Below are 23706 nucleotides of genomic sequence, written 5' to 3' on the forward strand. Positions count from 1 at the left end.
TTTCAAAAGTTAGGTCAAGGAACCTCCTGCTATCACCTGTAAGCTTAACCTTTTCTTTTTAGGTCAATGTAAATGCAGAGGCCAAGCTAATGAAATATTGTTCTGTTTCTACAGTCTGAAGAAATAGCTACAGAAGTCTCTCTGGTCACTGCTAGTGACTACACCAGAGAATTCAATGCAGTTATTTTGGGGGGAAAAGAGAAAAGGGAGAGCATTGCTATCCTAATTCAGAATATATTTTTCCTGTTCTCTGAACTCAAATCAGATGAATACTTAGTGATACAATCCCTTTGCTTTTTGCAATGTTACAAATGCTCTTCTTATGCTCAGTCTGATCTTAATGCTTTGACATCACTACAAACAAAAATTCTTAATACTTAACAAATATGAAGAACTTCACTGGTTAGTGAGAAGGACACAGATATAAAACATGGACTATCTGTCTTCTTTCAAGGTCCATTTCCCACAAATTATTCATGATAATGACACATAATAGCAAGTGCTGATAGTGTAGATTTCCTGTGGTTTGTACCTTCTTGAAGGTTAATGTTTTGCGTTCAGTATAAAAGCAAGGACAACAATTAAATAAGTGATACTTTTGACCTGTGCTGCAGGGATGTAAGAAAGCTGTCTTGCTGAAAAATAATAATGCATGTATTTCTTCGTTAGTATTAACTTGAAAATAAACTTCATTTATACCAAATTTTTGCACTTCATTTTGTTCAAATAAGAAAATCAAGTAATTTTGACTACTGCATATAGCCTACTTTTTTTCTCCTCACTTCATAGTGTATAGAAGTGTTGTGTCTAGAAGACAACCTTATCGTTGCATTTCCTAGTTCTTTATTTAGTATCCCCAAAATCTTCTTTTCCAAAATTACTTCCAGTACTGCCAGTATATTCCCAACCCACAAACATTTCTGCGGCCACCTCCAAATCATAAAGCCAGTAAACCAAAGTATTAAGTCCTACCACAGCTGAAAATAATAGGTAGTACTTCTACAGTTCAGGTGGCATCCATTTAATTTGCTTCTATTGCTGTACACAAGGAGCACAGACAGCTTTAAGATCTCAAGTACAGATCCACCATCCATGATGCCCTGGCAACTGAAGAGCCTACTTCAAATTTTTTTAGTGTGGTAGCACAGCACAACAGTTTCCTAATATGAAGGATGCTGACACACACATGGAGGTGAAGGATGTCATTAAAAACACTGTTCATAGGTATCTGGTGGTGGTGCTCAACACTCACAGCTTTATCAAACGGGAAGGAGCTACAGGAGAGCAAAGAAGAGAGGGCACACAAGGAAGTAAGCACATGTGCTGCCTTCTCCTAGCAGGAGAAAGTAAGTCCACACAGACTCTAGAATGTGATTTTTGGCTAGATGCTGATAAAATTGCTTCCTGCCTCTTTATTCAGCACACATTTGGATCTGTCACCAGCACAAGCACAATTCTCAGTCCTGCTTTTAAGCAGGCCTTTAAGACTGAAGGACTCCTAAATTCAGCTCAGTAATAAACTGGTAATGGAACTGGAGAATTGCAAATACCCACAAAGCAAATGGCCAGAAAGCTCAAATATAGGCTATTTAGACTGACCACATGTATTCATTTAGGGTTCCTTCCTTTGCATTTTTCCCTCAGCATCTTTTTCAGCTAAAATGAAAGACAAATTCTCATTGTTTTGAACTACCACACACCCCCTCAAGAACCAAAAGGTACTTCTGTTTTTTTAAGTACTTGAACAGATACATCCACCACTTGTTTAAAACTGGCTTTGGAAAAAGGTCAGGGATATTTCCTGAATAACTGTCACATTTCTGAAGCCAAATAGCATGTAAAAACATTGCACCAGTGTCCAAATAATAGGAGAAGAAAACCTCATCTCTGAGGTACCTATAGCAGAACAGACAGTCCCTAACCTCTTCACAAAACAAGGCCAAGGAAACAGCCCATCCCTGAGGCTACAGGCTACCCAAAATCAAAACCAAACTCCTGGGTTCATCACCTGTGAATTTCAATGAAAAGTCTTTAATCACCCATCTGCCTATAAACACAGATCTGATCTCCAAAAACCAGTTAGGATTTGCCATTCATGAGGGAGGACTGAAATTCCATACACCCCAAACTATTTGCTCTGTAGAATCTCCTTAGATTTGGAAAAATAAAATTATTTATGCCAGAAGTTTTAAGTCATCTGGGCAAGGCAATATATATTGTGATTTAAGGACTGAGGATAAAATAGAGCTCTTCATGCATAAAAGAAGACTTTTCTGCTTTAGGAGATGAGGATAGGTTGGTCTATAAAAATAAAATAAAATTCAAAAAAAATTAATCTTACCTTAATCACTGGCTAAAGCAAAGATCAAAGCTATGGCTCTAAAGAGGTATTATATTAGAAAGCAAAGAGCTCTGTTAGCACAGCTCTGTTAGCTCTGTTAGCTCTGTTCAGGTGGTTTGTTCACAGACATTCAGGCTCCAAGAAACTATTTGCTCCTGCTTGTGCAACCACACCACTACAGAATTTTATCCACTCCTTTGACCTGCTCCTATGTGGTCTTGCAACAAGGTCTGAGCTAGTTCTGGGCAGGTAATTCCTTCTCTCCTTTAAGGAACATAAGGGACACTATTTACCAAAGAAATGTGGGTCCTGAGGAGACAAATATGTGGGCAACGCAAAAAATCCTGACAGGCAGATGCAAAGTGCAAGTTGGCTGGGGCACAGCCACATAAAATAATGACAAAAATAAGAGAAATGCCTCCAATGATATGTATTTTTGTAACACTCTTACAGGAAAATGGTGCCCATTAAGTTAACACGTTTAAGACTAAGATAATAACAATTCTGCCTTTCAGTGTTCCCAGTCTGCATATATTATAAACACAGCAGATTACCTCTGGAAACTTGAATTTACTAGATTAGTGTTAACCTGGAAGTTTGTAAAGGGCCCCTCACAGGTGTGAATCATCCCTGTTCACACTTGCTAACTGGCAAGACAGAAAAGCAAACAAATTACCTGGCAAACCTCGGTTCTGCTATTAACACCTACAGTTGAAATACACGTTGGAGGACGGTACTGAAACACCATTCTGGTATTGACACAGGCCAGAAGAATGAAGAGATTTCAAAAAAATTTGCATCTCAGTAAAATAATCTCAAATGGAGGAATCGATAAGATTCTCCAATATCAGAACATTACACCAAATGCTTATAAAACACCTAATCTATGCCCTGTCAGGAAAAGTTTGCTGAGGACTACAAAAAATAGGTAACAACGGCTTAAAAACAAAAGAAAAACAAACAAAAACCCAAAACCAACACAAAATGAAAACATACAAAAAACTAAACCAAAACAAAACCCACACACACAACAAACACAAAAGGGCTATTCCTCAAAAGCATAGTGTTTTTAAAGCAAATTCTAATTAACAAGTGCTTGCTATGTTCCATGGTATAATAAAATACATTTTAAAAAGGGGGTGGTTTGCAGGCATGGTGAGAGGGACACACACAAAATAGCAAACTAAAAGCAAAGTAATGGGGACCTGAAGGTAAATGTGTGCTTGACTGGCAATGAAGACATCATCAAAGGCCTAGGGGAAAATAAACTGCTCCAGAGGGTGCTCTTGAGTTAGCAGGAAACAAGAAAAAAAAAAACAAACTTCCTACAAAAGTTAAGCTACTGGAGTCAGCAATGAGCTGTTGTTATTAGGAATTTGTCTCTTTGCTTTTCCAAGTACCAGGGGGTTAGCAAGGATAGATGGGAAGGAAATCTGTGAACTTGGAAAAGGGTGCTAGATTTTAAGCAGAAAGCCCATGCACTAACACAATATGCTGTCCCAAACAGCATGGTCAGCAATGACAATAGTGACTGTGAGCATGGTTCTGATACTCAGCTAAAGAAAGACACCAGATTTTTAAAATATTTTTTTGTTGAAGTGATTTTTCTTCTATTAACTTCCTCCAGCCATGTAATACAGCCATTTATATTCCCAAAAGAAAAACATTCTTCAACCTTTAGGAAATTGCTATCTGAAAGAGCTGTAAGTAGAAGCCCAGTTCCTGTAAGATTTGTCTCATGAAGCTCCCCTTCTTTCTAACAACCTGGATACAAAACCCAACAAAATAATTCTACCAGCACAGCCTTGGCTGAGTAATATATTTCATCTCTCTGCTACCATCTAGCCAGGAAATGTGCAACAGAAACAGCAGTGTATCACCACTAAAAGCAGCATTAAACCCTGGGAACAACTGCTTGCTTACTTCTGAAGCAATAGGAAGCAAATAAGGGGGAATAATCACCACCAGTTTCAAGTTGCACTTTTATAGTGTTCTGAAGTGGAAAATAAAACAGCCCAAGACCTTAAGATTAGCAATTCAGACCAGAGATGGAAAAGCAGTAGAAATACTTGTATACACATCACTGCTGTCTTTTAGATCATAATGGATCTCTTCCAACTATTGCACATTATTCCATTTTGTGGCTGCACCGGAGAGGAAGCTGCTGAACTTGACTACCCCTACACATGCCTGGGCAAATGCCCCTCCATAAACACCATGGGGAAGCTGGACACTGGCACTGAACGGACTGCTCTGGAACTGACTTTTTTTTGGATGAGGTTCACCTACCCTGAGACTTGGACGTTTCAGATACATCCAACGTGCTGCACTGGAAACAAGTGCTGCATACTGTACAGCACAGAACCACAGAATCATCCAGACTGGAAAAACCCTTTAAAGATAATTTGAGAACAACCATAACCCTAACCCTGCCAAGTCCACCACTAATCCATGTCCCCAGGCACCACATGTACACATCTTTTAAACCCCTCCAGGGATGGTGGCTCAACCACTTCCCTGGGCAGCCCGTGCCACTGCCTGGAAAGCCTTTCAGTTAACAAAGTTTTCCTAATATCCAACCTAAGCCTCCCCTGGTACAACTTGAGGCCATTACCTCCTGTTCTATGGACTGTTACTTGGGAGAAGAGACCAACCCCCCCTCACTCCATCCTCCTTTCAGGCAGCTGCAGAGAAGCAGTAAGGTCTCCCCTCAGATCCCTCTCTCCAGACTCAACAACTCTAAGTTCCTTCTGCTGCTCCTCACAGGACTCGTGCTCCAGACCAGCTTCATTGCCCATCTCTGGACACACTCCAGCACCTCCATGTCCTTCTTGTAATGAGGGGCCCAAAACTGAGCACAGGATCTGAGATATGGCCCCACCAGTGCCAAGTACTGGGGCAATCACTTCCCCGGTCTTGCATTACCACTGGGAAAAACAGTAGAGATTTTTAAGTTTCATAAAACTAATGAAGTGTTGTAACAACAGGGGATAAGCACTGCCTTCTTGCCTCACCTTCCCTCTCTTCTGCTCCTCTTTTTCCCTCTCTGCTAGGTGACAGAAAGTCTCCTGGGGATGGTAGTTACAAATTGCAAATCAAAACAGCTCTACATTTCTCAGCCTACCAACACCACATGGTGCCCTGAGGACTTCAGGCAGAGCTAGACTTCACCTTGAGCTCCCAGCCCTGCCTTTGGAAACTGTCTCACCACATTTTACACGGAGATACTCCTCTGCAGCCTTGCCCAGACTGAAGAGGAAACACAAAATAGCTAATTGTGAACATATTCCTACAGGAAACAGCTTCAGCTCCCCACTCACATTCAAGAGACTGCTACTCCCAGAGCCTGCCAAGAGGGCTACCAGGCTTGCAGACTACGACAGAACTATGGCAGAATTCAGTTCTTCTGACTTCGAAGTACCCCATCAGAGCCACAAGATCCCACACCCTACACCAAACAAACCTCTAAACAAACAAAACACTTCAAACAAACCTGAAAAGCAGACTAAAACTGCAGACTTTTAAAGCAATATCAATCACCCCAGTAAATGAATTTTTCCAGTTCAAATCCAGTATTTAGCACTGCTGAATTTTTTGTCTAGAGTTCACTAGCCTCTCAGACACCTCTTTGACATTAAAGTTGGTGCCAATAGCACAGGGCAAAGCTGCAACATCTTCACAAATGCCTGCTTAGCTAGCTTATATTTTATATCCAGTAATGGAATTGTAGTATGTATTATTTACTATAAATACTTTCAAAACTATTTTTGTTTTCCTTGCCATTCCCCATGTTCTGCCCCTGCTTGGCAATGTCAAAAGGAAAGTTGTATTTCAGAGTGAATAAATACTTTCTCAACAGAAGCTTTTGCAGCATACCGCAAGATTAACAGGACTGCTAGAAATCCAAATAATCTTCTCCTGCTCAAAGAGGAAAAAAATGAAGCCTGTAGCACTCACAGGCAAATTACTATTTTAGTATGATAGGTTCTTCTCCAACTTGGTTACATTTCCAAAATTGCCTAATCTAAGTCAGTAAGGAGCTTACTTCACAGCAGAACCACTATGCTTGGGAACAGGATCTATTTTGAAAACTACACACATGACAAACTAAAACCAATACCTTCTTCCTTAGGTGGAACAACAAGCATAATCTCCCTGGTTTTCACTTATTTTTGTACAGACAACATCCAAAAGACAGAATATTATGCACAGTTACGTCACTTGCATTATTCAAGATATCACTCTAAATCTCAGCTTGTCATTTGGCTCCATTTCTCTTTGTAACAGCACGTATAGCTCCTGAGTTGTCTGACAACAAGAAGTAACACTTTACAGAGGGTATTCATGCAATTAAATATTAACTTAAGGGGGAAAAGTATCAAGCTAAGAAATAAAAGTAGTTTATATTCACTTAGGTCTCGTCCTACCTTGAATTCTTGAATTTCAGCGCAAGCATCTTAGTTTTCAAATCCTTTCCCTGTAAGATATCACTAATAGGAGAAGGCAAGCTCCTCTGCCTACAAGCAGCTGCCAGCCCTTCGTTAGTAAACATCCTTCTGGCAGCCAGGCAGCCCTGCCCAGCTTTGCACCACCATCCCCCAGCAGAGCCTGTACCAGTGCTCAGGCTGGTTTGATTGTGGAGCCCAGCTGGGGATCTGGGAAGGGAGGAGCTGTGAAGCTGAAGGGAAGGGGATTCCTCCTTCTGTCTTACAACAGCCAGGCCACAGTAACTGCTACGGCTGCTTTACAAAAACAAATAAAACCAAAGCCACACAAGCAGCAGAACAAGGTGAAAAACTGTATGCTGGGAGTAAAAGGACATCCAGACTGCAAAGGCAGCACAAATGAGGACAGATCACAGCTTACAAATAGGAATACATTTCTTCCTGCTTTACTTCTCTCACAGAAAAGGGAATTTGTTTAAAATTTCAGTAACCGCAGAACTAATTATTCTGGAATAATGAAAAGAGTACAAGAGATACTTCTTACCAGCTTATATCATCATATATCTAGATCAGATACAATGTGGGTTTTCCTGCTTTTAGCTTCAAATCTTCTGCCTTAACAGTGTTTACTATCATAGCTTGCCATGTTATTTTCATGCACAGGACAATACAATAGACAACAGCTGGGTAAAAAAATTGGGTAACTAAGTGGATTTAATTACAATGATAGTCCCAGAACAAAGGCTTTTGCTCTCATACATCCCTGTATAAAAATCCTTCACATTTCTACCATACAATCCATTCTATTGTTTGGTTTTACTTCTCTGTCAGGATTTGTAGTCAGGTGTCCCCTCAAGTACGCACTTCAGGCTTCTCAATCTTGGAGCAAGGAGGGATAGAAGGTGTTTGGCTTTTACAACTTTTATCAATTTGCCTGATAGTAGCTGTTCCCTGAACAAAGAAAGGATGCTCTAAAAGCTGAGAAATTTACACAGAGCTCAGGGGGGTAGCAATATTCATGCACCTGAAGTAAAGGTGATGGTACCTATTGCATAAAACACAGACAAACATTCCCACACCCCATCCAGGTAACAACAGCCAGGAGTGTACTCTGTGTGCAGTTGGGATTACAGACCCAGAGAGCAGCATTTCCACAGATTTAACCTCTTAGAGAGATATTTTTTTTCCTTCACTACATTTCACATCCATAAGAGACCAAAAGATGGTAACATCACCAAGAGATGGGCACATGTCAAAGGGAGTTTCAAGCATTAAACTATCACCAGCAAAAATTACTGACCTAGTGTGGAAATATTGGTGCTTACTCAGGGAGACAGCAAATTGATCTTTCATGAGAACCTGACAACTGTAGGAAGTGCATTGTATATGCAGAAGCACAGCACACAAACATCCCTTTCTTTCCAACACAGGGAGCTTAAAACAAAGCAGTGTGTCAGACTTCTCCACCACCATATCCCAGATGACAATCATATCCACAATTTCACACCTTATTAAAGAAAGCTCTTAAAAACCACAACCATTCCTGCTCTCTGTGGCAGAACAGGAACAACTACAAGGAACAAACATTAGGGCAAAGTCTCTCCTTATGCAGTAATCCAATTCATCTGTCAAGGAAGTAAGCTAAACAGAGCCTGATATGATTTTATCCCTGACAAATTCACACGGTTATCTGTCTTTCCTCATCTCTTCTGTGTGTTTGTAAACTGCATCATAACTTTTGCTATTATCCATGTAGCTGCATAAGTCATGCCACAGCTGGAAAGAAAACTCAACAGGGTCCCACCAAGAGCCTGACAGAATCAAATACAGCAGGCTCAGGTCTGAAAAGCATCTAAACCCAGCCTAATAAGCTCTGCCAGTTCTTGCATGTCCTCAGAACTGGAAGAACAGGATGTAAACAGTGCCAAGGAAGGATTTCCTACATAAGTATCTGAACAGCAGCTCATGATTTCTTTTTGTTGCTAATGAATAAAATATTGGCAACTGAAGCAGCAGCACAGAACTAGAATGAAAGCACTGATGTTGAAATGCAGGATTCCATAATGAAGGATGTGTTTTGAGGTTTCTGTCTTTCTGTGTGCTTTTGTTAAATTAGAATTAACACCTTGCCTTGAACATTCTACAACTCTCAGTTTTATACCAGATAAGATAAAGATGGTGAGGACACAGAAATAACTGAAATTATCCATAAGAAGTGGCACCACTTACAAGAGGTTGCTAGGCTCTACATGCCTCAAAGATAAATGCATTTTGTTGTATTAATGGGTCTTTACCCACCAGGTCACCTCATTAATTTCTGTGTCTGTGACATACTACAGTATCCTTTCCACTGTGTTTTCTCCCTCTTGCTCCAAAATGGTCAAAGGATGTCCTAGCAAAGCCAGGACATAACTCTTCAGAATCCACACCACACACACCTATGCTTTTAAAGTAAGATGATAAAGATTAGAAATCCTTCACAGTAACCAGACAGGTTTAATCGTTTTTAACTCAACTGCCTCTCTGGGAATTTACTTCTTTGCTTAGGAGCACCTCAACATGCTTACCTCTCCCTCTCTTCTGCATCAAATTTTACTTGCTACAATAATTTTTCATCAGCAGAACAAAGCATGACAGAATTTGACAGTTATATGAGATTTTATTTTTTTTTACTTCACCAGTTAAGAAAAAAATCCATCAGGTGATATATCCACTTAATCATCTTTAGCTTTAAAAAATATGACAATAAACTAGACTGAATTTACTTGCAAGAGAGAGTCTTGTAGGCCATAATATTTATGGCAGGACTATATTGGGAAAAAAACTCACAGCAAGCAGTCTACCCAGTTTGCACATAATCCAAAGAAAGTAGGATAGAAAACTAGAATACATGTCACTGGAAGCAAAAGTGCAGTTAATGTTACCTTTGGGTAGATACAGAATGGACCTGTCCCAGATTGTCACTCTCCTAAAGAACAGTTAAAAGTTCTTCTCTCAAAGTAAAAATGAGAGACTTGAAAAACTTGAAAAATAATCATGAATGATGATCTCAGGTGTTGTGATAATTCTCACCTTTTTTGGTTTAAACCTATCAATTAGAACATCGAAGCTTAACACAGCTTGACACTGAGCATGCACTGCACCACACAACTTTTTGTGACCACTGAGCTATGTATTTCTACAACATCTGCACAGATAAACAAAACCCAAAGAGGTTTTTTGGGTAGAGCAATTCTGAACTGTTTTCTGACAGTGCCTGAATTAACTCTCTTTCAGTGACAGGCAAATAAACTGCTTCACACAGAGTTTACTGAAGAGTGTGCCAATTACAAATCAAAAGGCAATTTCTACAAAAGCTCTTAACCATTCACATCACTCACCTCTACAGCATTCCTGGGATCAGGGCAAACAGCTTCAAGAGGACACGGCCCATTCCTTTCTGAAGGTTTCTCTTCAAGACCAAGGCTGTTCTTTCAATAGAGAAAGGAAAAAGGTTAGAATATAAATGTGACCATAAAATCATAGAGCTTTGACATATAACAACTGGGCTTTCACAAACCTAAAATTCTTTTAAATAGCTGCTGGGAAAAGGAACAGTAGCAAACTAGTCATCAACACACAGCATTACACTTAAAAAAGTGGTATCTTCCCAACTATATGATACCCAATCAGAGCACATGAACTGCTAAGAAGAGACTTGCTATAAAACAAAAGCCCAGTAATTAATGCACTGGCAGCCTGTGATGAGGAAGAGCAAGGAACTAAGTGATTTCTCACCATCATTATGGCAGAGCAGTAAGAACCAAGCTGCACTGACCCCAACCCAGCTGAGCAACTCTGAAGATAATGAATGTTCTCCCCCTGGACTCTCTTCAGGTTTTCTGCCTCTTCTATCCAGAGATGTATAATGCTTACCTTAGAATTTGCAAGTGGACACAAACAAGCCAACAAGGGGCACTGAGTCTGAGCTCACTTCAGCATCACTACAGAAACCCACTACAAAGAGGTTCTACAACTAACCAAAGGCAGCAAAACCAGCACTAATTCCTGTTGGACCTGGCAAACCCACCCAGGGCATCAATGAAATGCTGCACCTCAGTTCATTAGCTGGGAGATGGCACAACATTATTTTACCACTTATTCCCAGTCAGCCTTATTCATAGAGTCATAGACTGGTTTGGGTTGGAAGAGACCTTAAAGATGATGCAGTTCCACCCCCCCTGCACAGACAGGGACAGGGACACCAGACCAGGTTGCTCAAAACCCCATCCAACTCGGCCTTGAGCACTGCCAGGGAGGGAGCATCCACAATTTGTAGGACCACCTGCACAATGCAGTATACCACACAGTACAGCAACCAGGGAAACCTTATAATTCAATTCACATAATTTGTTTTTTTTATAATTTGGCACCTTAAAAGAGGCAGGGAAAATTTTAGTATGGGTGAATGAGCACAGGTCAAAAAAGTGAACCAGTATCAAGTACATTAGAAAAGCTCTGTGACAGATGGCACTAAGGTGACAAACATGCTCAGAGAGATGCTGCTGTGTTTAAGAACAATAAAACATTTTGCACAACAGTGTTTGCACTAAAAAGGTAAGTAACCTGGCAAGTGCAAGAGTTCAGCATTAACAGCCAAGCTGTTCTCTTCTTACTCCATAGTCAATGACCATAAAATCCTCTGCTACTCCTTGGAGAAGGGAGGGAAGCCAATTAACAAATTACACTTTCTGAGACTCTTGGGAGATTTTAAACTGCATTTATTTCATTGTAAGATTAAGGGTCATTGCTTGTTGAACACAGTCTGCTTTTAGAAAGAATACTCCTAGGAAATTGGCAAAGGCATCTGAGCAAGAAACTAGAAAAATATTCTAATGCCTCCCCCCCAGTACACAGGATGATGGGCTCACAAGTTCCATTCCCAGAGGGATCCATTCACTCAGGCACTTGATGCACTCACCTCACCAGCATTCTTGATAGCATCATTGCTACTTTGACCTACCTCTCCTACTCACAGGCCACACAGCATCCACTTAAAATGATCTTCTCAAAAGATTAACTCCAGCAACCCATCTGCAGTGGTCACCATACTAAAACAAACTAGATAAACTGAGGCCAGCAGATATCCTAGAATCCAACCTCATGTGTGACACTGCATCCATGCCCATGACTTATGTAGCATCTTAAGATGCTGCTCTTCCAGTGCCAAAATCAAATTCATACCAGGCCTGGGCAACATACCATAGGCATGTGTTGCCACACATAACCATCAAGCCCAGAGAATCACCTGATTCTCTGTGTGATTCAACATAATGTGCTTGTGGAAGGCTTCCACCCTCCACTGGTACTGTCTGTCTTCCCTTACTTTCATCTCATTGTCACGCATTAATTTGTGAGGAAAAATAAGGAGTCAGCAGGCAGGATCAAATACTGCACGGGTGGGCAGCATGTGAAACAGGGGAAATTGGACTGTGAAGCTCAATACAAGTAACAGGGTGAGCCCTTTCATTTTTACTTCTCTTGAAGCAAGTAAATATTTAGACTAAGAGGATAAACAAATGCTCCTTTTGTCACAGGACAGTTACTGGGACTAGCTTGGCAGTAAACCTCAGTACAAATAGGGAACTTTAGTTTCTGCTACCTTCAACTGCATTTCATTCTATTGTATTGTGTGCTTTCTTGTATCACTCACAACATCTCAGGTTGAAAATGATGTATTTTTATTTTTAAATACAGACAACGGAAGCCTCAGGTATGAGCTCCAAAGCAAACTGTACAGCTATTAAGCCAGACATAACCACTTACTATGTTTGCAAAGCTCAAATTAGTTAGTAGTTACACTACAAGTACTCAAAACTCACAAGCTTACTCGAGCAGAAATCAAGCCTCTTCTCCAGCTAATACTGGACCTAACACCATTAGGAAATAAAATCCAGAAGACAACTTGCAACCATCTTTCACATGCATTATCTGTTTGGTCTAACAGTAACCAGGTGCAGTAAAAAGAAAAAGTTATGGTATCACCTAAGAGCCATGCCTCCAACTGGGTCTTTGGAAACCTGAACCACCTAGTTCATACTCCCACAGTACACTTGGAATGCCTTGATTCCCTTAAATTTATCCTACTTACCTATTTTAAGTTTGTTAGGGTCACAATGAGAAATACTTCATCAAAAGCACAAAAGCACAAAGTGAGTTGTTTTGACTTGCAGTCTCAAAACCAATTAAGGGGAGGTTGGAGGGGGGGCAGGAGGTGCTGTTTAAATATGGTTAACTAGAACTAAATGCCTTCCTTGGTGACAAAAATAAATTACTCCTACTTTACCTAGATCAACCAATCTTTAATATTGTCCAAGCTTAAACTCTCCTTGTGGTCATCAGCCAAGTTACCAACAGCAGCTACAGCTGTGCTGCATTTATTCTACAGCGACGAGAAAAAGGAGGTAGTTTTCAACCTTGAATATCCCAAAAGACTGTCATCTTCCAAAGATACCTAACTACACTAAGTAACAAAATAGCTTCGTTTTTAACCCCCTGGTCACATAGAACAAAGCTCTGGAAGGACCCAAGACAGCTCATGCAAGGCCAGTCTGCTCCCATCCCCTAGCCTGTTGGAGGCTCAGAAGCATCCCAAACAGACATGGTAGCTAATGTTCTGTTCTCCAACCAGATTTAACCCAGACACAACCCCTCCTGCAGGTTCTGAGAAAGGAGAACCCCTTCTGGGTCAGTGCCAAGGTGGCAACATAGCTTGATTACCTCCCCCTTAATCAGGTTTGCTACACAGGAGAAATGCTTTAGGGAAATATTTGGGAATTCAGCATGTTAAATACTGAAATCAAAACCCTTCCTCTTCCCTCCTTGAGGAAACCAGGTGTTTTTTCCAAATAACCAAGACACAAATTTCTCTCTCCTAGAAGATTTCTTAGGGCATTCACTCTCTCCATTGAAATAAGGTTCCTGACGCTCTGCACACAGGCACAAAAAGGGACTCCATGGCTATGCTGCCTACAGGATTCTCTGTCCAATGAAAAGGTGCAGAAAGGCACCTAAGTTCACCCTAAATCTGACAGCACCTTTCCAGACAGGCAGCAAGCAGACACACAGCAACTTGCTCTCTGGCTAATGGCTCTCCCATTTGTAGATCCCATACTATCCAGAACCTGCTGAAACCCAAGCTGGGAGAGAAGCATGGCAAAAAAAAAAACCCAACCAAACTACCCATTTCATATTGGGTGTCTTTTCATGACCATTTCAAAAAGCGTAGCAAGCGGAAGCTACCTCATGAAAAAATAAATGACAAATAAGCAATATAACAAAGAGTTACCATGTTTCCCATTTGGTGTGCTGATCAAATACCTTTGTGATTTCTCATCCACCAGAAGACATCTGCTCTGATGTCCATCCAGGCAGCACAGGATTCAGCAGACGCCAGCACAGCTCAGAACCAGCCATGGCTGTTGCTCCCAGTCACTCCATTTTCATGACCCACCACTGTTTATTTATTTTACCTATTTATTTTCCAGAAACCCAGTCTCATTCAGAAAACAAGTTTCAGTCACCTTCCTTGGGCTGCAATTCATCCAGACTCTTCTCAACACAGCAAAGTGCTGAGAAGACAGATGAGCAAAGTACCAACCAGGTGCAAAAAAGGAAGTAGACATTTCCCTAGAGAAACAGCTTGAGCTGCAGCCACTTTCAGATCTCCAGAGACACCCTAGACACAGAGAGGCAGAGCACCAAAAAGAACTTCAACAATTTAGCACTGGACAGAATTTAAAAGCAAGGAAAGCTTAACACCAACAACTCAAGCTCATTTAGAGCAAGACAAAGTCAAGGAAATAAATCCAGTCTCATTTACTGTAGGCAAGCTCTGCTAAAGCCCAAGTCTTGCTTCAGTGTTACCAAGTCATGCAACCCGTCTTGTAATGCCACTGGAAACAAATGCTCTATGAACTGCATTTAGGTTAAGTCAAGGCCAAAATTAGACTGAAAAAGGAACAAGAAAATTGTTGCACATGCTTGATGTTACTTCAATGTTTAATTACTTCCTAATTAAATTTGCGTGCTTTGATAATATCTACTATTTTAAGTTGATGCTTCAAATGGAAATAAATGCTAATTCCCCCTCCAAATGAACCATCAAAACTATGTACATTTAAATAGATTAGTAAAATTTATTTCAAGTTCTCTTCAGAACATTCTCATCTACTTTACTCAGTCCTCAATTTACAGAAGTCTTTGTCAAGGGCGTGTTAACCCACAAACACCCTTAGCAGCACAGAAATGCACTTCTTCTAGAAATAAATGACAATCTGTCTACATTGAAATCAAAATGCTGCCTACATAGATATGGTGAACTTATCTGCAGGTCACCTGTGACACAGAATTTAAATAATTAAACTGCTTGATAAGAAGCATTATTCTTTTATACAAAGGTTTTCAAATGAAGTAACTGGGTCTTCAATGCTACAGCACTGTGATTTCTGTCCTGGAAATATTGGATGGTATTAACAGTAAATCCAGAATAACATAGGCTGGAAGGCTTTGCTCAGCATAGGTTTGACTCAGATTAGGCTGCTCAGAGGTCTAGGTGAGTTCTGAGCATCTCCAAGGGTGGAAATCCCATTACTTCTTTGAGAAACCAACTCCAGCATTTAACCTTCATGGTGTAAATATTTACCCTAGTTGTAATTTACCTTGCTTCTGCTTGGGTCCAGTGCCTCTTTGCCTTATCCCTGTGCAGCTCCAAGAGAACAATCAAGCTTTCTACAGTGGTCATCTCTTCAAAAATAAAGATCAGTGATGATGGACATTCTTTATAAGTTGATTAAATATCAAAAGACAAGGACCTTAATCAGATCAGTCAAATACACAATCAAACAGTAAGAACCTATTGTTTATACAAGCTATTCATTTACAAATGCATAAAATAAACCATCATGAACACAGGTAACATTTCCCTTCATCAAACTGGAAACAAAAACTAGAATAACAGAGAGAGGTTCCCTGCTTATTTCAGGAAGCTAATGCCTTGCTAATCCTTTAGTTCTCAACAGGAATGAGTAAAGGCCTTTGGATATAGAGACAATCCCTGATTATCTAAATCATTGGTATCCAAAATTCTCAAACCCAAAGTTCAGATATCTCCCTGGAGAACAGATGCTCTGGCATTAAGAAATGTTCAGCTACCTTGACAATACTTGCAGGCCTGCAACAGGATTTTAAGCACTGTATTCAATGCCCTGCTGAGGAAGGAGGAATGGTTATTTGTTTGAGGAAGAAGTGTGTACGTTTCTCCAAATAGCACACTCCAGCGTAAATAAAGATTTTTCCTTCTAAATTAGTGTCTGCATGCCAGCTTGCTCAATACAGTTACACTGACTAATGCTGTATTGCATAATGTGATCAATATATCACTGTGCTATCCCTCCCATTAATTCCAAGCTCATATTAATTTTTATTTAATTTAATTAATCGCAAAGTTACAATTTCCTAACATGGACTGAAGGCTGACCTATATTAAAAGGTGCCACAGGCTACTGGCACACCAGAGACAAAGTCAGGCTTTTCACAGCACTCCATGGCAGGAGGACAAGAGCCAACAAGAGGCACAAATTGATAGGAGAGAGGTTCAGACTGCACACAAAAGCTTTTTCCCCCAGTGAGGACAGAAAGGCCCCAGAGCAGAGCCCAGAGAGGCTGTGCTGTGTCCAGCCTTGGAGGTTTAAGACACAACAGGACCAAGCCCAGCACAGCTCTGTCCTGTCTCACAGATGGGTCCAGATGTGAGCAGGAGGTTGGACTACAGTCCTGCTGAGGCTTCTTCCAACCGGAGAGATCCTGAGAGGTTCTTTTCCCCACTCCCACTGTCACATATACAGTGAGTTATAATCCCAGCATCCCATTCTAACAAGTAATGTGCAAAGTTTGTCAGCTTACTGCTGATATCCCACCTGACCAGGTCTCCTCTTTCCTTCTGGACAGGGCCCAGAGCTCTTCATAAGGGCAAGAGCTGATCTTGCTCCAAGTTAGCTCTTGCATCTGGGACCCTGTGGGTTTTGTCCATCTGCAAGATGAAGAAATTGCCCTGGAGAAGCAGCAGTGCTTCCAGGCCAACAGCTCCAGCCTACACACATTTCCTCAACAGTGTTCTCAGCCAGAAGCCCAGTAAAAGACTTCACAACATGTGCAGCATCAAGACACTTTCTCAATTTCTTACACATCTTCCAGCAGTCCTGGTTCCAGGGGCTAAGGATACTGGTTTTAGGCTGTGTGCTGCACAGCCAGTGAGCAGGTATCCCCAGGGATCAGAAGAAACAGTTTGTAGAGGAGATTTCATTTCTGAAGTTTCCAGCTAGCTATTTCTGTTCTACAAGAACTTTTTCTGGTCAGTGACCTTGGCCTCCAAGGCTTGAAGGGCATTTATTCCAAGAAATTGTTCCACCTCTGCTAAAGTAAATGTTCTTGTTCTCTTTTGCCAGCTCAGAAAGTTAAGGCAGTAAGAAGCCTGACCAGGAAAAGTATGGATCAGTATATACTGAAATGTTTATGAATACCCTGAAGTTTCTGTTCAACACTGCAACTGAAGAAGTTAGAAGTGATGATACACATAAACCCTAGTAATAAAGATTTCTTTATTTATTCTATCACACACCACACCAGCAATCTTCAGCTCCCAGAGCCTGTTTCCAAAGCACATGTGCAGCTACAAAGTATTTCTGTAGCTGTTGTCCTGCTCACAATGCCACTGAAATTTGCCAGCCTTCACCTCTCAGGAAAATGCTGCAGACTTTTGACTCTCAGACAAGTACTTTGATTCATCTCCTCAAACTCCCATCCATAACCAGGTGTTCATACTCTGAGTTTGCAAGGCTAACATAGACTCAAGAGATCTCTCCCCCAGTCCAAGTCATTTCTAAATTAACTGAAAGCATATTAGAAAAGGAAGGCTAAGCTAACAGTTTCCACAAATGCCTATTTTATTGCACGGTCCACCAGCTTCTGATGGTAAATGAGATGATGCCTTATTTCAGTACCTACCTGACAATAAAGACATCTGTGGAACTACTACTTCCATCCTGAAAGGAGACCTTCTGGTATTATCCAAGATTATTTGTCTACCATGTTCCTGTGAGACCTGCAGACTGACTACAAAGTCCTGGCAGCTTTGGGTTCTGCCTTCCAGGCACTCATTTGGAACCAAACTCTTCCTGTCTTGACTACCTTAATATGCTGGCAACAAAATATTTAAAAGTCCCAACAAAACAACAACTGACTAAACCAATCCTGAATATCCCAGTAATTGTTTCAGACTGTTATGTGACATCAAAGGGTGTCCAAAGTAAAAGTGATCTTTCCATTTAGTGACCCCCCAGCTGAACAGAAATCTCCCACAGCCATTCAGGGCTTCAGACCTTTTCAAGCAGCTCATCGCTGGCACTTAGTGTAAAAAGCTCTTTTTTTTTTTCTTGAAGCAAAGGGATATTAAGGTACTTGATATCAAATCCTAAAAAAGAAATAAAAGAAGTGTCTAAATGGACTTTGAATGACATATCACTTGTCACCATGAAACTGCAATATTACTCTTCAGTCATCCAGTAACCTCAGTAATGGAATGGTCTGTACAGTTAACCATGAAGAAATACCTGAAAAGTATTAACAGATCATAATTTTAGTTAATTTTCTACAGTAATCAAATTGTCCCTGTTACAACAGCCACAGAATAATACTAGTATTTCTATCAGATCTGTAGCTACTGCATTTGCATTAATTTTACGTTAGTTTCTTTGGTTGTTCTTTTTTTTGTTTGATTTTGGGTTTTTGCTGACGGAGGGAGATGGGACAACATTTATGACAAGGAATATAGTGGCTACTTGATGATACAGTTGATTCTTCACTCCCCTCTACACATCCTTACTCAACTCCCTTCAAAGATAATTTGAAGAATCTCTTTTTTCCTCTGCCTGTGAGCCACCAACAGTAGAATTCTTTTACAATTTCTATCCATCTTGACTATTTATCAAAGGAAAAAAACCCTCCTACTCTTATATAAATGCAATCTAAGTTGGTCACAAATATTTTTCCTACTGTGAAGTTAAAACTACTTGACACTTCTGCAGCAGAAATGTCAAGAGCAGAAAAGAAAATACATTATTCTGGTTAAAATTATTTGTGCTGTAACCAAACAGCATTTAAAAAAATATCCATAATGGAAAAAGAAAATTCAAAAACAACCCAATACAATAACATTTCATTACCATTCTATTACAGAAGGAATAGCTGAACATTAAATAGAAAGAAAGTAAAAGCTGGTGATGTATAAAAGCTGTCTGTTAACACTCTTCAAACTGTTATTTCTGTTCAGTTTTGTTTTTCATGGAAAAAAGTGTCCATACAGTTGGCTTGAAAAAAATATCACTTAAGACACCAACCAATCCTGATTGGATGACTAGATTCCTACAAATTCTGTAAAGAAATGTCACATTTGGCTTGCTGCCTACATCATTAAAATAATCATACTTAACCAAAGTGTGCAGTGTTAGCTTGAAGGAATGAGGCTTTTCACATCACAGAAGTCTTTATATTTGCTATGAAGATACATAAAACATTGCTGAACACTGCAAGGTACCATAATAATCATGTCAACAGCCAAGATTTGATTAAAAAGTGCTCAAGAAAGGTATCACAGAATCAGGAAACATAACATAAGACAAATCATTAAGCTCATTGTTGTCACCTTCTTCCTAGTTTAGGACTTAATTTTTATTTTTTAATAATAATAATAGTAATAAGCTTAATCAACACACAAGACTTGTATGCTTTTCAACTTCCAAAGATGACAGATTTTTGTATCACAGCCCATGTCTGTCAGGAGAGCTCAAGTGGGAATTAGTTTCTTTAAAGAGACACAACTTTGGCAATAACATTTTGCCTTCTTTGCAATGAAACATCCCCACCTTGCTTCTCTCCCTGATAAGATTTGAAGGGCAAAAAGCCTTTAAATAGTGTGATCAAGTATCACTGTTGATTAAAATTCTTCTGAAGTCTCTCCTCAGCAGTCAACATAATTGAGATTTACTCAATAGCTGAGATTTACTCTTCTAAGAGTAAAGGTGCAATGGACAGACTGATTAGTATGAACTCTCTGTTAAGAGAATTAACATTTCATGGTTATGTCCTTAGTTATACAGAAAATACAAACAGCATTTACTAGGAGAGCTATTACAGACTGATCAAGAAAGAACATTACTGAACCTGAGCTGCTGTTAGTTCCAGGGTGAATTTCTAACACGACTGTAAATTGATACCAACCCTTAGCTGCAACATGATAGAAGCACATGAAGAATTATCATTTTCCATTGTCTTCAATAGAAAATACACCCTCCAATAACCCAACTTAACAGTGCACTAAGGCTCAAAAATAAAAGGGGAGATTTAGGCGACTGCAACTTGGAAAAGAAACTACCAGGTTAAAAAAAAAACAAACACCACACCAAAACAAAATAAATCTTTTCTCCAAAGCAGCCATCCAAGAAGCATACGGACAGACTGGACACAGGTTGCACATTCAGTCTTTTGCATGAAAAGGAGAAAATCCTCTGTATACCAGGTCTGTCCAAAGCAGAGTGAAAGACCACAGCTTCCTACAAATTACAGCACTTTGCTAAAACCTACATCAACTTGGCATATTCCCGAATATTTCATGACTGTACAGACACCTCAAGCAAAAAAATGCATACTCTGCATTCCCTTGAACTTTTAAAGTACAAGACTTACAAACCAAGTAAGGACCTTAAGCCCTTGCCTACCACTTCCTGCCACAGGTCACCAAACATAGAGCTTATTTATGACTGACACAAATCATATTTGCTGTGGAAACACAAGCAGTGTGGTATCACAGACCAGATATTATTTCTCCTCTCTTGAGATTTGTCTGTGGTAGGTTTGGTGCATCTGTAAGCAGAGAACACACTGAAATCTGAACATCTACCATCTACTGGCTACTGAATGTTTATCATGGACCCAAACAGGCTGTCTGTGGTCACGGGAGGCTGTGTAACCTGAAATGGGAACAGCATGACATAAAACTGAAAATGAAGAGTGACTGGGGTAAGCTGTACAACATTTTTATAATATATCAACTGCTTTCATTACACTGCAATGAGATCACTTGGCTGTAAAAGCATGAGATTTACAACTACCTCATGTTCTGCACAGGAGTACTATATTTTATTTGGTGACCCAGGGGAAAAAGGGGGGAGGAGAATTAAAATTTCTCTCAGGCCCACCCTTTGGAGGAAGGAAAATAAGACCCAAACAAACATCCAATCCAAAACAAACATCCAGACATCTTTTCACATGCTTCTAGTACCATGAGAACATGAAGTCATAACTTCTGACCTTAGCTTCAACAAAGGCCATTTGCAGTCACATTTCTTTTACATCCAAGGAAATGCCTTTTCTTATGTACCCACAAAGTAGCAAGCACTTCTACTCCTCATGAAAAAATTCATTTCTCTATGCATTCCATACCCTGCATGATACATGAGGGCAACTGGATTTTCCATCATACTGAAATGGAAGAATAAACCCAAATGAGCCACTGCCTCACTGCCATTGGAGAGAGAGAGCAATCCAGGAAAGAAAACAACTTGTTCACAAGTGAAAGAGGGGGGGGGGGGAAAGGAAAAAAATAAAGGAAAAAAGCAGCACAAGCAGCTGGAGCTCAGGGAATAGGAAGGACCTGGGCTCCACAATAACAGGATCAGTTGCACAATCACTGTTGCCTGAGAAGTTACAGTGTCCACCCTTCTCCTCTTTAGGAAAAAAAATAAACAATTAAAAAGCCCTTTTAGCACACAGCAGCTAAGAAATTAACTACTAGATGTAAAAACCTACTCAAGAGAAGGCCCTCTGTAACTTCAAAAATATTTTTTAGATTACTGGAAAATAAAGCATTAAATTTTATGTTAACCTCTACCAAAACCATCTTACTGATTACTAAAAGCACCATGTCCTAATGCCAGTGCCAAGCCACAAGAATTTACCACCTGGCTTTTCCAGCCCTGCTCTGAGAAATGACTGCGTTGGAGCAGAGCTGTCTCTAAGGCTCAGCTGCATGAAATGTGGCCTTTCCTGTAGCTGCAGAACTTTGTAAATCCTGTGGCTATCACAGCATCTGTACTGGACTTATAAACTGCCAAAAAAAAAGTCCCAAAGACTAGCATAATCCTCATTCTAAAACTGAGTATTTTGCAGGTGCTTACAGCAGAACTGGCAAAATATTTGCACGAGAAAGGAAGCCAAAGCAACCTGCAATGAATGACACACAGGAGCAGGAAAGAGGTTTTCCGGAGTGTAACCAGTGTAACCACGCAGGTAGCACTGTACTGTGCAGACCCCTCTGCTGTGGCATTGCACAACGAGTGAAAGTGCAATTTGACTTGGTTACTTGATTTGGTTTCACTTGACTCAAGTGTGAAAGACCACAAAGATCCTGCCTGCTGATAAAGAGGCAGCTGAATTTCAGCTTGCCAGCACTGAAGCCACGAGGATAATTCCAGTGATAATTTTAGTGATCATCTAGTGATTATTTCAGTGATAATTTACAGCCCTCTCTTTAAGGACGTGGACCAAAATTTTTATCTCTTTATCTAAAATTTGCATTTCTCTGTGATTATCTCTCTTCTGCTGGAAGTCTTGTGCATTTGGTGGTTCTTACCTCTGGGCCAGAAGATCTGTTATCTTCCCACCATGCTCTGGGCTCACATCCCAGTGCTGCTGCCCTGCAGAGTCAGCGATACAGGATGCAGCCATCCTGCTGACATTCCTTTGGATGCATTGCTGCCAAACCCTGAAAGCCATCCAGAGAAAACTCATCGAGGCCGCATGGCACTTCAGAAAAAATCAAAAAACACAACAATGGCACTAAGATGGCCATATTGGCTCTTCTATGCTGGCTTGATTTGCTAGCTAATAGACAGAATATTGCAAAACTCACTGATTGTGCAAAGATTGAACAAATATTCACTCTTCTGCTCACCCCTACAAGTCCCAGCATTACCCCCTGTACAGACCACTGCCAGCAATAATTGCAGGAACCAGAAGCTCCCCTTGAAGAGAAGCAAAAATACCAGAATCTGTACTGCAGTGGAAGCCACAGGTCAATGTAAGAAGAGACTCATAAACCACCACTCCACGCTGTCAGCTCCTTGGTAAGTAGTGAATGGACCCATCTCTAGTCAAGGGAAAGAAATAAGCTGCTAAACTGGAAGCCTGCACAAATGAACATGCTGGTCACAACACACAGTGATGCTATCTATCCAAAATCTTCAGGGACCAGTAACTATGGAAAAGCCCACCCCTCTCAGCTTAACTTATCAGCCACACTGTTCTGCCACACCAGCCTCTTGCTGTCACCATACACAGTCTGCAGCAGACTCCTGACCACCTAGACTTTCAGAAGCCATGGGCAGGTCACAGCAGCATTTCACTAGCAACCATCAGAACAGAAAAGCAGCACATTTCAATCTCTGCTTTTTTTGCTTTTTTTTCATCTAAGGATTGCTGCAGATGGCAATACTTCAATCCCTAAAGCTGGGAATACGCTACAAAGCATCACAGCTTCACCCACAATGTCTCAGCTTTGAATCAAATAAGCCACTTACTTTTGCTAATGGTTCTGCAACAAGTCAGAATTTTTATTAATGACTTGCTCTGCACCAGGTGCCTCTTCCACCAACTTCATCAGCAGTCTCCTCACTCCCCTCCTGGCTCTCTGGGAAAAGCCATGAACAATTACCATGTTCAGGACTCAGGCATGAGCCAGGAGAGCCATCTTACCTGTTCAAACAGTAAAGCAACTCCAGCCCAGTCTCAAGACACCACTGTGCACACTAATCCAAGGACAAGTGGAAC

The 23706-nt window shown here is 40.5% G+C and overlaps 1 protein-coding gene across 5 annotated transcripts in view; it reads right to left on the reverse strand.

Moving 5' to 3' along the window:
- WDFY3 (WD repeat and FYVE domain containing 3) overlaps window positions 1-23706 on the reverse strand; it is a 153518-nt gene that overhangs the window by 116857 nt on the left and 12955 nt on the right. For 4 of the 5 annotated variants that reach the window (XM_030450431.1, XM_030450427.1, XM_030450430.1 and 1 more), the window contains exon 2: window positions 10167-10256. The gene's annotated coding sequence lies outside the window, so the exon portion shown is untranslated. The remainder of the gene's footprint in view (window positions 1-10166; window positions 10257-23706) is intronic. The other variant, XM_030450428.1, reaches the window with a different exon arrangement.

The sequence above is a fragment of the Calypte anna genome, chromosome 4B (genome assembly GCF_003957555.1).
Source record: "Calypte anna isolate BGI_N300 chromosome 4B, bCalAnn1_v1.p, whole genome shotgun sequence".
Classification (NCBI taxonomy): domain Eukaryota; kingdom Metazoa; phylum Chordata; class Aves; order Apodiformes; family Trochilidae; genus Calypte; species Calypte anna.